This window comes from Pipistrellus kuhlii, unplaced genomic scaffold (genome assembly GCF_014108245.1).
Source record: "Pipistrellus kuhlii isolate mPipKuh1 unplaced genomic scaffold, mPipKuh1.p scaffold_m20_p_8, whole genome shotgun sequence".
Classification (NCBI taxonomy): domain Eukaryota; kingdom Metazoa; phylum Chordata; class Mammalia; order Chiroptera; family Vespertilionidae; genus Pipistrellus; species Pipistrellus kuhlii.
Genome location: NW_023425584.1, coordinates 50,725,526 through 50,738,872, shown reverse-complemented (window position 1 = coordinate 50,738,872; position 13,347 = coordinate 50,725,526). Strand labels below are relative to the sequence as shown.

General features: G+C 39.6%; 1 protein-coding gene across 6 annotated transcripts in view; it reads right to left on the bottom strand.

The window, feature by feature from the left end:
• Positions 1 to 13,347, bottom strand: part of FHIP1A (FHF complex subunit HOOK interacting protein 1A) — a 202,420-nt gene that overhangs the window by 140,673 nt on the left and 48,400 nt on the right. For all 6 annotated transcript variants that reach the window (XM_045576427.1, XM_045576426.1, XM_036424770.2 and 3 more), the window contains exon 2: positions 6,802 to 6,922. The gene's annotated coding sequence lies outside the window, so the exon portion shown is untranslated. The remainder of the gene's footprint in view (positions 1 to 6,801; positions 6,923 to 13,347) is intronic.

Genomic DNA, 13,347 nt, shown 5'->3' with positions numbered 1-13,347 from the left:
AGCAAATTGCCTTGCTAAAGAGGATAAGCTTCAGAAAAATTTCAAATAGTAATCTCGGTAGGCAAGAAAAAAACATATTTTTCAAGGAAATAAATTTGAACAGAATGGCTTCAGTGAAAAATAATCCAAGCAGAATTTTGCAAATAAAGCTCTGGACCCAAGCTTTCAGCTACTGAACTCAAAAAAGGCCATTTTAAATCACATCAGTTTGGGGCTTGAAGGAAACTTAAGACACATCCATTGGTCCAGGTCATAGATAACTTGAGGCAGCTTGCTGAAAGATAACCTGCAGAGTTTGCTCATCAGTAAGTCATCCTCCTGAATCTGAAAATCTTGAGGCATGAGGTTAGGGCAAATTGACCACTCTATGAAATTTTTTAAACAAGCACACTGGATAATTCATATGCACACCAACATTTGAGAAACCCTACTCTATCTGATCAGGAGACCAAGAGCTAGTGAAAATGAATTACTTGGACAATAGTATGTAGCTAATGACAGTGTCCAGAGCATTTCTCAAACTTTAACATGCATCAGCATTATTTTAGAGGGCTTATTAAATACAAATTTCTGAGCTCTACCCTTAAGAGTTTCTGATCCAAGAATTGAAATTTCTAACAAGTTTCCCAGGAGAGGCTGCTGCTCATCTGGGACCACAGTGTGAGGACCTCTGGTTCTTGCTGAAGTCATTGGTCACTTTTCTGAGGGCATCAATGCAGCCCTGCACCCTTAAAGCCCAAGAAAGACAAAGTATTCCAAAATGATGTCAAAAATGACATAGAAACATGACTAAACATACATCATATACATTTATTCTAAGCCATTCTGTTCAATAAAAGACACATATAGAACTAGAACTGGAGAAGATCCCAACTCATCCAAAACAAAATTATAAGGGTGGTGAAACATGTGAGGAGACAAAAAATGAACAAATTATAGAATGATAGCATTGGATAGCTAGTTTGATTAAGAAGTCATTCTTAGGCATCTTTTTGAGTTATTTCCATAGAAAACCTAATCCCAGACTAATTTTGATCCAAAACCATTTTTGGTGCCCATTCAGCATGGCTCAGTTGGTTGAACAACAAGCTATGAACCAGGAGACCACAATTCAATTCCTGGTCCAGGCACCTGCCCAGGTTGCAGGCTCAACCCCCAGTGGGGGGTGTACAGGAGGCAGTCAATCAATGATTCTGTCTCATCATTATGTTTCTATCTCTCCCTCTCCTTTCCTCTATGAAATCAATAAAAAGATATATTTTAAAAACACTTTGGAAATGGCTTGCCACTGGTTCCACACAAAGCCAGGGAAGCCACAGAGAAACATTCTTCACTCATCATCTCAATTCTGCATGACTGAGGCATTCCAGTATTACATTAGAATGGAGCATTTTGCTTCACTGCTACTTTTTTCTTGTGTAGACAGCTCTTAACCCTGAGATACTGTATTCAAATAATTCTCCCAACAGCTCAGAATATCTGTAATTGCCTCTGTCTACCTGCTATTTGTCTCACTGTTCTGAGATCACATCCAAAATCCATAACACATGAATTCCACTGGCAGCATCTCCACAGGACTATCATACATGTTTTATATCAAATTGTCTTCAACCCTTTCAGGCCCATTTTTTACTTGTGGTCCTTGCTGTGTTACCTTTGGTACCTGCTGTCACTTCCTCCAAAGAAGTAATACACCTAAAGTGTTAGATCCTTTCAGTATCCATGTTACTCCCGCACCCATTAAGTCTCTCCCTCTACCTTCTAAGAATCTTTCCCCAGGCTTTCACCTTAGTTACACATATTTGCTTTTTTATTCTCCCAAATCCACCCTCAATACCCTCCTCTCATCCCCCAAAATAACCACACTTCTAAGAGCACAATACTTGGTTGTTGACCTTTCCAAAGTCAGTATAAATATCATTGTGTCAGCATATGTAACTGCTTTTTAGAGCTAAAAGGCAAAAACAGGTTCCAAATAACTTTTGATGCACAGGCAGGTGATTTGTTCAAGCTAACTATAGATTTTCCTGGGATTTATTACAGGCTATTCTATTTTGTTTGTTAATCTTCACCTGAGGATATTTTTTCCATTGATTTTCAGAGAGTGGAAAGGAGGGGAAGGAGGATGGGGAGAAAGGGACGGGGAGAAAGAGAAAGAGAGAGCGAGAGCGAGAGCGAGAGCGAGAACGAGAGCGAGAGATGTGAGATGCACATCGATTGATTGCCTCCCACATGTGCCCCAGCTGAGGCCTGGGATCGAACCTGCAACCCAGGTAAGTGCCCTTGACAGGGATCCAACCCTTGGCCCTTCAGTGCACAGGCCAGTGCTCTAACCATTGAGAACACTGGCCAGAGCATTACTGATTATTCTTTATCATGAGAATGTTGATTCTGTTTAGGGTTTGAAACAAAAGCTCCCAAAAACAGTAGAGAATCTCTTATTGGCTGGAGTTAACTGGGAAAAGCCTGTAACAGGACACACACACCTACCTGAAGCCCAAAATTCATTGTTTGCCATAATTAAATTCCAAATATATGAAGTCATTGTCCATTGAATAACTAACATAAACTTAAAGGCTCTCTGGCTACCTACAATTATTAAATCTCAGTTTAAAGTGAGTTTAAAATCCCTTAGTTGGATCCTTCCATTACAGCATATACAAAAATTTACTCAAAATGGATCAAAGACCTAAGCATAAGAGTTAAAACTATAAAACACTTAGAGGAAAAATATAGAAAACTTCAAACACTGCATTTGGCAATGATTTCTTAGATATGACATTGAAAGTGTTATGTTACGCCCAGACTTCGTGATCCCCAAGGACCACCAGGGAGTCGAGTTTGATGCAATAAACAAAAGAGCCTTTTCCATGCTAGCATGGGCTATGTCCCACTCACACCGGCAGCATGGCGGAAGAGAGCGAATTTCGCCCAGTCCAGGGGTTTTTCTCTAGTCGGTGGTGATGTCACTGCCTCGGCTAACCCTGATTGGGCTGGGTCCAGATACAAAATGAAGGATAACTCCGCCCTGCCCCACAGTGGAGTCAGACGCTCATCCTGGCCCCACCCTGCCCTCTCAAAAGCACAAGCAACAAAAGTGAAAATAAATTGAACTACATCAAAATTTAAAACTTCTGTGCACAGGACATAATCAACAGAATGAAAAGGCAAATTATAGAATGGGAGAAAATACTTTTATTAAAATTAGAACTCCCCGATCGATCCAAGATGGCTGCACAGGTAAATACCTAGCCGCAGCCGCACACAACAATTTCAATAAAATACAACTAAAATATAAAATGGACATTACCCAGAACTACAGGAAAGTCGACTGACTGGAAATTCTATTAGGTCTAGTAATAATTAATGTCGTTTTCTAATACTTTTTTTTAAAATCGAATTTATTTAAACAATACAACAAAATTTAATCAACAATATAGTTGCCGTTGTTTTCTACTACTTGTGCCCAATGCTCAGGAAGCATTTTAATCCCTCTGTTGTAAAATTCTTGTGATTTTGATGCAAAAAATTCGGTCAATGCATTTTTGAGGCATTCTTCATTATTACATTTTTTTCCAAGAAGAAAGTTTTGCAAAGAACGAAACAAATGGTAATCGGAAGGAGCAATATTAGGAGAATATGCAGGTTGAGGGAGAACTTCCCATTCCAACTGGCGCAGTTTTTCAGCAGTGATTCTTGCAGTATGCGGTCGTGCGTTTTCGTGGTGAAGAATTACGCCCTTCCGATTAATCAGCGCGGGTTCTTTTTCTCTTAAAGCTTGGGCTAACCTTTCCAATTGGGCACTATACACTGCACTTGTAATGGTTTGGTTAGATGGTAAAAGTTCATAATGAAGAATTCCTTTAAAATTCCACCAAACACACAAAATCACTTTTTTCGCATGCAAGTCAGGTTTTGGCGTGGGCTGCGGAGCCTCATTTTTGTCCAACCATTGAGGCCGCCTTTTCAAATTAACATACAGCACCCATTCTTCATCTTCAGTAACAATTTGCTCTAAAAACGGCAAACGGTTTTGACGAGAGAGGAGCGAACTGCAAATTGTGACTCTTTGATTACGGTTGTTGTCGGTCAACTCATGAGGAACCCATTTTCCAAACTTTTGGACTTTGCCAAGTGCACGCAATTGATTGGAAATTGTTTTTTGTGAACAATTTAAAGTTGTTACAAGCTCTTGTTGGGTAATTTGAGGATTTTGCACCAAAAGAGCTTGAAGAGCTTCTTGATCAAAATTGGACACACGGCCTCGACCACTCTTGTCATCTAACGAAAAATTTCCCTCGCGAAATTTCTCAAACCAACGCTGGCATTTTCTGGCGCTAACTGCATCTTGACCAAGAGCACTACAGATGTTTTTTGCAGCCTCACTTGCTTTTCTTCCTAATTGGAACTCGTAAAGCATGCAGTGCCGAATATGCTCTTCATCCGCCATCTTCTTAGCCCTAGTTTTGCAACAAAAACCAAACCAAACACAAACTTTTTCAAGCAAAACTTGTTAATTGCACTTCACACGTTCTGTAGATACCACGTGTTTGAAGGTTATGTCAATACAAGTCAACGCCAAGCAAGATTTTAAACAAATGTTTAAAAACGACATTAATTATTACTAGACCCAACGAGAAGCAAGGAGAAAACCAGAAGGAAGCACGGAGGAGCTGTAAAAGCCTAAGGTATGGAGACACGCAGCATGCGAGGAGAGGACGGAGCCGGAGAGGAGGGGCAACTGAGTGCCTGGCTGGCATTCCCTAGCGGGAAGGAGATAAAAGCTCCGACTGTGCTGGGCCCCAGTTCTGACTGCTCTGAACCCCAGTTCTAGGCCAGACCCCAGGGACCCAGGCTCATCCATAGGGAGCTGGGCTGTAAGGCGGAGTCCTGGGGGAGCAGCGAAAGGAGGTCCCAGAGGCGTGCACATTGCGCGCAGAGAAGGGACAGTTGGCTGTGCTGCGGAATTGCCCTGGCGGGAAGGAGACTGGGGCTCCAGACTGCTCTGAACGCCACCTCCAATCCCGCTTCCAACTAAACTGAACCCCAGTTCTGGGCTCATTGGGGGAGAGCCTAGACTGTTTGGTAGCAGGCGAAAATCAAGGGCACCTTTCTCTCAGAGGCGCTTGCAGCGAGTACTGAAGGACCCGAGACCCAAGAACCGAATAGGGCAGGTATAGGGCGGGGCTGACGGAAGCCAAGGCTGTAGGCTCCACCCTGGAACTCCGCCCCATCAGGGAAGCTGCAAAAATGCAACAATGAAATAGATCACAAATGAAAGAAATGGAGGACAAAAAGCGACTGGATATAGAGTTCAAATCTACGCTTATAAGGTTTTTCAAGAATTTTCTAGAAAAGATCGATAAGTCCTATGAGGATATGAAAAGGGATCAACTAGAATTAATAAGGAATCAACGAGAAATGATAAGGGATCAACAAGAAATAAAGAATACATTGTCTGAAATAAAAAACATTATACAGAGTCCTAAAAACAGAATGGAAGATCGCAAGAATCAAGTCAAAGATTTGGAACATAAAGAGCCAGAAGACACTCCTCCACAGAAGCAAGAAGACAAGAGAATCCAGAAAATTGTAGATAATGTAAGAAACCTCTGGGACAACTTCAAGCGAACCAACATCAGAATTATGGGGTCCCAGAAGATGAGAGAGAGCAAGATATCAAAAACATACTGAAAGAAATAGTGACAGAAAACTTCCCCCACCTGGTGAAAGAATTAGACTTACAAGTCCAGGAAGCGCACAGAACCCCCCCAAAAAAAGGAATCCAAAGAGGACCATACCAAGACAAATCATAATTAACATTCCAAGAGCAAAAGACAAAAAAAGAATATTAAAAGCAGCAAGAGCAAAGCAGGTAGTTACCTATAAAGGAGCACCTATACGATTGTCAGCTGATTTCTCTACAGAACCATGCAGGCCAGACTGGAATGGCAAGAAATATTCAAGGTGATGAATAGCAAGTACCTACAGCCAAAGATAATCTACCCAGCAAAGCTATCACTCAGAATCGAAGGCCAGATAAAGAGCTTCACTAATAAAAAAAAAAAGCTAAAGGAGTTCATCACCACCAAACCAGAATTATATGAATTGCTGAAGGGGGTTCTTTCGGAAGAGAAAGTAAATAAAGATAAAAATTATAAACAAAAAAAAATTATAAACAACAAATACATAACTATCAACAAGTGAATCTAAAAACCAAGGAAATTTTAAAAAAAAATCTGATGAACAATATTAACTGGTGAATATAATAGAATCAGAGGTATGGAAGGGGAGTGAACTGACGATTCTTGGGGAAAAGGGGAGAGGGGGATGTGGGAAGAGACTGAACATAAACTGTGCACCTATGGATGAGGACAATGGGGGGGTTGGGAAAGGGCAGAGGGGGGAAGGGAACCTGGTGGAGGAGAGCAATGGGGGGGGGGGGGAACATTTGTAATAATATGAACAATAAAAATTTATTTAAAAATAAATTAATTAATTAATTAAATAAAATAAAATTAGAGCTCCCCTGATTCATCCAGTTCTAAAGTTCCTACTACTTTTCAAATACACCATCACAGGGTTGATATTTGCCACCAGAGAAAACAGGATGCTTTAGAAAGGTACCAGAGGATCAAGATGCAGAGAAAATGTTAAATGTTTTGAGTAGAAGATAGAGCATGGCCTCTCAAAAAGATAATGTTCACTTGGCTATGTAAGTTCAACTGGGCTTTTTTAAGTAGATATATTACTGAACAGTACTGAACACATGTCAATAGTATTAAGAAGAGAAGACATTACCTGTGACCACTCTTCAATCGCCTCCTGCAGCGTTGTTTTTCCTCACTTCACTACCAGAGGGACAGAAAAAATTTCTCCCAACACTTGGCACTGCTGGAAACTCCAGGAAGACTTTCAAAATCTATAGAAATAAAATAAAAAATGTTCTATAATCACAAATAAACTATAAAAATTCAATATAAGATTGCCTAGTTTTTTCCTCCTCCCATTTTCCACCATTTGTTGTGCATTGAGTGGGCTCTTCTCAGATGGTGTTTACTTTATCATTTAAAAAATAAGCAAAAACAATCTTTATTTAGAAATCTGAATGCCAGTCAAAAATGAGAGATTCTTGTTGGTAATAGAAAGGAAAGAGGAGGATTCTTCCATCCCCGAAGACAGTGGTTCTCCACCTTTTTAATGCTGCGGCCCTTTAATACAGCTCCTCATGTTGTGGTGACCCCCAACCATAAAAGTATGTTTATTGCTACTTCATAACTGTAATGTTGCTACTGTTATGAATCGTAATGTAAATACCTGTGTTTTCACAACATAAATCCATGGCTTGCACAAATACTCCCTACTTGAACAACCAGAAGAACATGAGTTTGAAGAAGGTTCTCTGAAATACAGAGAACACCTAGAGGCATCCAGGACAACATAACAAAAAGACCAACCTCAAACATTTAAGAGATACAAAAGGCAGAAGCTAATGCAAATGCTAAACAAAACCACATGAAGCCATTATTCAAAGTCAAAACCAGCAAAAGCTAAAGAAAATTTCTAAGAAAGATTTAAAAACAAACAATACTACACTTAATAAAGCATGGAAACCATTTATTTGTCAAAAAATGGGGGGGGGGTAAGTAAATTTGATACAATTATATAATTTACTTAACCATAATTTTGTCAGCCATCAAAAAAATGTTTTGCTTATAATAAAATGGGTAAATGCCAATTAGCATATAAAAAAGAAAAAGACAGGGTACAATGTTGTAATTGTACATAATCATAATTACACAAAAGCAAGAAACAAGATGCAACTTGTTCTAATGTAGTCATATTAGGTAAAACATTTCCCCCTCTTTAGATGAGTTAAGGTGAGCAATTCAAGTCAGAGTCTAATACAACAAGTAAGTCTGCCAAAACCGGTTTGGCTCAATAGATAGAGCAGATAGAGCCTCGGCCTGCGGACTGAAAGGTCCCAGGTTCAATTCCGGTCAAGGGCATGTACCTTGGTTGCGGGCACATCCCCAGTAGGGGGTGTGCAAGAGGCAGCTGATCAATGATTCTCTCTCATTGATGTTTCTAACTCTCTACCCCTCTCTCTTCCTCTCTGTAAAAAATCAATAAAATATATTTTTTTAAAAAAACAAGTAAGTCTTTCCAAATCTCTGTTTAAAGATTTCCCAAACCCCAAAGGATGAGCCATTCATTACTGTAATAATTTTTCTGCAAGTCCAATGTATTAAAAGATGGCTTCCTAAAAAGTTACTATAAGAGGTTTCAAATGTGTGTATTTTTTTTTAATCTACATTTGCCTTTAAGGCTTGGAATGAAATACCTACTCTTATAACAAATGTTCCATGAGAGGGAAAAAAACGGGGTGAGGGGATCCTCTGAGTGACCTAAATAGGCATAGTAGTGGTAGTGACCAGGCATAACAAGAGTGAGTATGGGGTATGAAATGTAAAGGATAACAGGTGTGGTGCCAGATGCGTACTAGAGTTACTGGGGGGTCAATTCCTAAATTATAAGTTTAACACCTGGAACTAATACAAAATAATATTGTCAACTGTAATTGAAAAATTGAAAATAAAGACAAAAGGATAGCATTTCTCATGCAAATAAACAAAATTCATATTAAAATTTCCTCAGGACCTTTAAATCTGCCTCCTTCATTCTAATCAATTAATCATTTATTTAAGCACCTGGGACCTTGTAGTATAATTCATATTCAAAACTCTGGACATTTCATTGCAATAGGTTTTTCAAGTCACAGAATTCTCCTTCCTCCCTAATCCCACGTGAGCAGTTTTAGCGCCAGGTACTTGAGTGACACAGGCTCTTCCACTACCTCTTAAGAGTTACAGATTGCTCCCAGATGCTTTTCAGGCTATTTCAAGCCTTTCCTCGTTCGGTGACTCTTGAATTATGAAAGGGCATCTCTAATTCATGAGAAATGCTTCTCCCATCTTAACTGTTCATTATCATTTATCCTCCCTTTACACCACATTTTTAAGCACCCCCACGCATAGGCTTTTACTTAGGTAATAAGGCCATCACTGTGTATCACTAAGAGCTTTACTGGGAACCTCTCTTATATTTTACCATCATGATTCCGCCCCACAGCAACTTCAAAGAAGCCGTGTCCTCTGACAGTAATGTACAGAATGACATCGAAAGCAAGGTTAAACGAAACTCATGTAATGAAAAGGACTCTAAAAATTCACTAGGTCTTGATAATTCACTTGGTTGTCATCTTATTTAAAAACAAAATATGTCTCTTGTTAAAAAAAGAGGGAAGTTGGCAGATAGTGATTCAGTCACACTCAAATCTGTCCCCAGACAAGTGCTTTCCTTCTAACACAGCATTCTACCTCCACATCATCAAATCCTATCCATGCTAACAATCCTTCCATGTAATAACTATGTTACATCCCTAATTTCAACAGAGGAACAAAATTGAAAGCTCATTTCCAGATGGCATGAATTCAGTGAATTTAGACCTCTGTTGTGCTGAGATCAGAAATAAGCAGGGAGTGTGCAAAAGGCACCAAATGAACAAAGGGGTGGAAAGGGAGGGGTGATGATAATTAATATTCACATCATGGATTTCTCCCTATTACCAGTAAAACAAATGTAGGAGGTGTGCATTTATGCATAGCGCTGAATTAATTGACCTGTGCTTTCCTATAGGGTAATTAACAAATCAATCAATGAAGGCATAAGTCTCAAACAACTCAACGAGCTTTCAAATACATGGAGTTGACAATGAGCTGATTATTGAATAATTTTATTCTCCAAAAGAGCTGAACTGAGACACAAGGTTATAGTCACATGTGGAAACTTGCAGAGTAGAACAAAATATTCTACGTAGGCCCACAATCATCACTGACTTAATTAAGTATATTAATAGTAACTCTGCCTATTAAAATGGATGAATCTAAATCCATCCCTGAATTTTACAAATGACAAAACTGAAGCAGAGGAAGACTAGGTGGCCTGTTCAAAATGAAGTACCAGCTGGTAAATGGTGAACACAAAGGTAGAATCCTTATTTTCCAACCCACCATAATGCTCTTCTCTACAATAAGTTCACAGTTTCTTAACTAGTTGCCCATTAAATTTATTTCATTCCTCCTTCCAAACACCAAAGCTTTTAAAAGTTGAATCAAATGAACCTTCAATCTTCAATTTCCATTCAATTCACCCCTGAAATTTTTACATTAATCATATATAATTCTCTTTTTTAACCAGAAACCCAGGTGAGCAGTTTTAGCGCCAGTGCAATTTAGATGACTTTGGGAGGGTCTCAACCACCAAACAAATTAGTAAATTGAGGCATATCAGAGGAGGGGAGAGGGAAAGAGGAAGAGAGGGAGAGAGGGAGAGAGGAAGAGAGGGAAAGAGGGGGAGAAGGGGCAAGGGAGAGAGGGGGAGAGGGAGAGAGGGAGAGAGGGAGGGAGGGAGAGGGGGAAAAAGGGGAAGAGGGAAAGAGGAAGAGAGGGAGAAAGGGAGAGAGGAAGAGAGGGAAAGAGGGGGAGAAGGGGCAAGGGAGAGAGGGGGAGAGGGAGAGAGGGAGAGAGGGAGAGGGACTGAGACTACAGGCATCTGAAAAATAAACCAAGAATACTGATTTATTAAAATGAATAATGAAGCAAACAAAACCAAAATTCAAGTACTAAAGTGATGTTTCCCAACAAGACAACTACTTGTGAGATGTTTCTTAAATAAAATTTAAAAAAGTAGTAATTGTTTAAGGTTCTATATTCAAATAAATTTGGAAAGTGTTGCATTTTAAATATCCCTCTTGAATAGTCACAAGCACATAATGTAGATTAAGGTCCTAGGACGGCTGGCAGGAGGGAACCCTGCTCTGGGTAATCCAAATTGTCCCAGTCACAGTGGGCAGCCTTGGCTAGCAGAGCTTGCACAGACATCCTCCAAGGAACACTTCCTACTATACTGTGAGGTGCTTTTTAAAATCTGTAATTGTGATGTTAGGTTTTATCATAGGCCTTTTCTATAAAACAATATTAAATGTAAGTAGAAAAGAAATAATAAGATGATGGATGTCATTAATAAATTTTATATTACTGAACCCTTCTTTTATTCGAAAATAACCCACCCTTGTGATGGTATATTATTCTTTGTGTGTGTGTGTGTGTGTTATTCTTTTAATGTGTGTAAAGTACACATTAAACCTGTTATCTCACTGGATTTTCTAAGCACCCTACAAGGCAGATGCTATCTCAGCAGCTCTGGCTCTCACTCAGACTCCTCTTGCTCCCCTCCTCACCTCTCCCCTCCTGTTCCTCATTGCTCCTAGTTTACTCTCGCCTCAGGGACTGTGCAGTGCCTGCCAGACTTGCTATTCCCCAGGTGCCCTCATATGTCATCCTCTCTATTTACGTCTCTGCCTACATGTCACCTCAAACAGAGGCCTTCCCTGTCTATCCCACATAAAACAGAAACTGCCTCCCAATCTTGTCAGTTGACCCCTGACCCTGCTTTGTTTATTTTTTGTAGCAACTGTCACCATCTAACATATTATACTTAACTTGTATTAATTTATATTTCATTTCCACAGAATGTAAGCACCATGAGAACAGGGATTTTGTCTGCTTTGCTTATTTTCAGAACCAAGTATAGGCCTGGCACATAGAAATTACTTAATATTTGTTCAATGAGTGAATGAATAAATGAATGAATGGCCATGTTATAGTCAAGAAAACTAAAGCATAAAGTGATTACATAACTAAAATCACACAGTGGCACAGCTGGGACTGAAACACAAGTTTAACTTTAAATTTTCTACCCTAGCCATTAAAACAAATGGCAGGTGGTTTTTAGGCCATCGGAAGTGCTCATGTAACCCTATGAATACTAAAACACAAGTTAGTGACTCCAGAAAAAGTCTGAGGAAACTGTGCAGACGGTTCCTGTACAAGGTAAGCAAAAGAATAAAGAATCAGCCCTAACTGGTTTGGCTCAGTGGATAGAGTGTTGGTCTGTGGACTGAAGGGTCCCATGTTCGATTCCAGTCAAGGGCATGTACCTTGGTTGCAGTACATCCCAGTAGGAGGTGTGCAGGAGGCAGCTGATCGATGTTTCTAATTCTCTCTTTCCCTTTCTCTCTGTAAAAAAACAATAAAATCTATTTTTAAGGAGGAGGAGGAGCAGAAGGAGAAAGAATCAGAAGATATCTTAGCCTCCAAAGAGTTCCTTGGAAATTATGGGCATCTTATTAAGACAGCTCTGATCTTTCAATAGCCATGAGCCTCACAGCAAGCATCCTGAAGCTCTGACCTTCATCCATACATGTCCTTCTATATCCAGGAGATAAAACTGGATGCTTCTGGGCCGAATGGCCATTAAACATGTATTTACTCCCAGCACTCACAGCGATACTCCTCCTCTGGAGACTAGCCATATTACCACCAGCTCACACACAGGCACCTCGCTTTGAAAAATATTTGCTCTCTCTTGGTTTCAAACGGCAATTTACAATTAGATAGTCTTCATGTTCTCCCCTCTTCTATCATCGGCATACTTTCTTAAATCAACTTTAGGCTAAAAGCAAAATTTCACAAACCTCCATATCTGATATTAAACAGTATTCTTATTTATTTTTTTCTTCCGAATCCAATCAAACCCTGCATTTTAGAACTGAGGAGCTGATCCAGCACTGCAATGCGTTACATTTCATCCCATCAATGGAAAGCATAATGAGCCAAGATTGAGCTAGTGAGGCATGACTAACTGTTTTGAACCTATGAATCTAAAATGCAAAGGTCGTTTATGTTATTTCTAACTACTAAGTAAAATTATTTTCTAGCATTTCACTATCCAATTACAGTAATTTTCCCACCAGCACACACTTGAGGAATGCCACAAAAGCCCTTTTTCTAAGAGTTCATTCTATTGTTGCTCATAAGCTTCTAAATATTTCTCTAGTTGGCTTCTATTCAGAGCTAAATGGGAGGCAATAAAATTTATGGAAAATGTATGCAACTGCTTCAAATACATCATCCAGAAGGAGAAAAACGATTTTAAAGCTATATTATGAGTTGTGAAATTATATGTCCTTCACTTAGTCTCTTCAGTTTCAGTGATAGGTAAGAAAATGGACAGACTGGTCAAGTTCCAAATCCCCTCCTATTTATACAGAGCCTAACTCTTCCATCTCAAATTCTAGCCTTGGTCAAGGCCAGAATAAACACCTGTCCTTCACATTTTAACACAACTTCACTTTGTAGGCCAATAATACAACCTTTCGCACTGGAGGAAGCAGATTCCAGTGCACCAGACAAATTTCAGCTCTCTTACACCCAGCTGCTGACT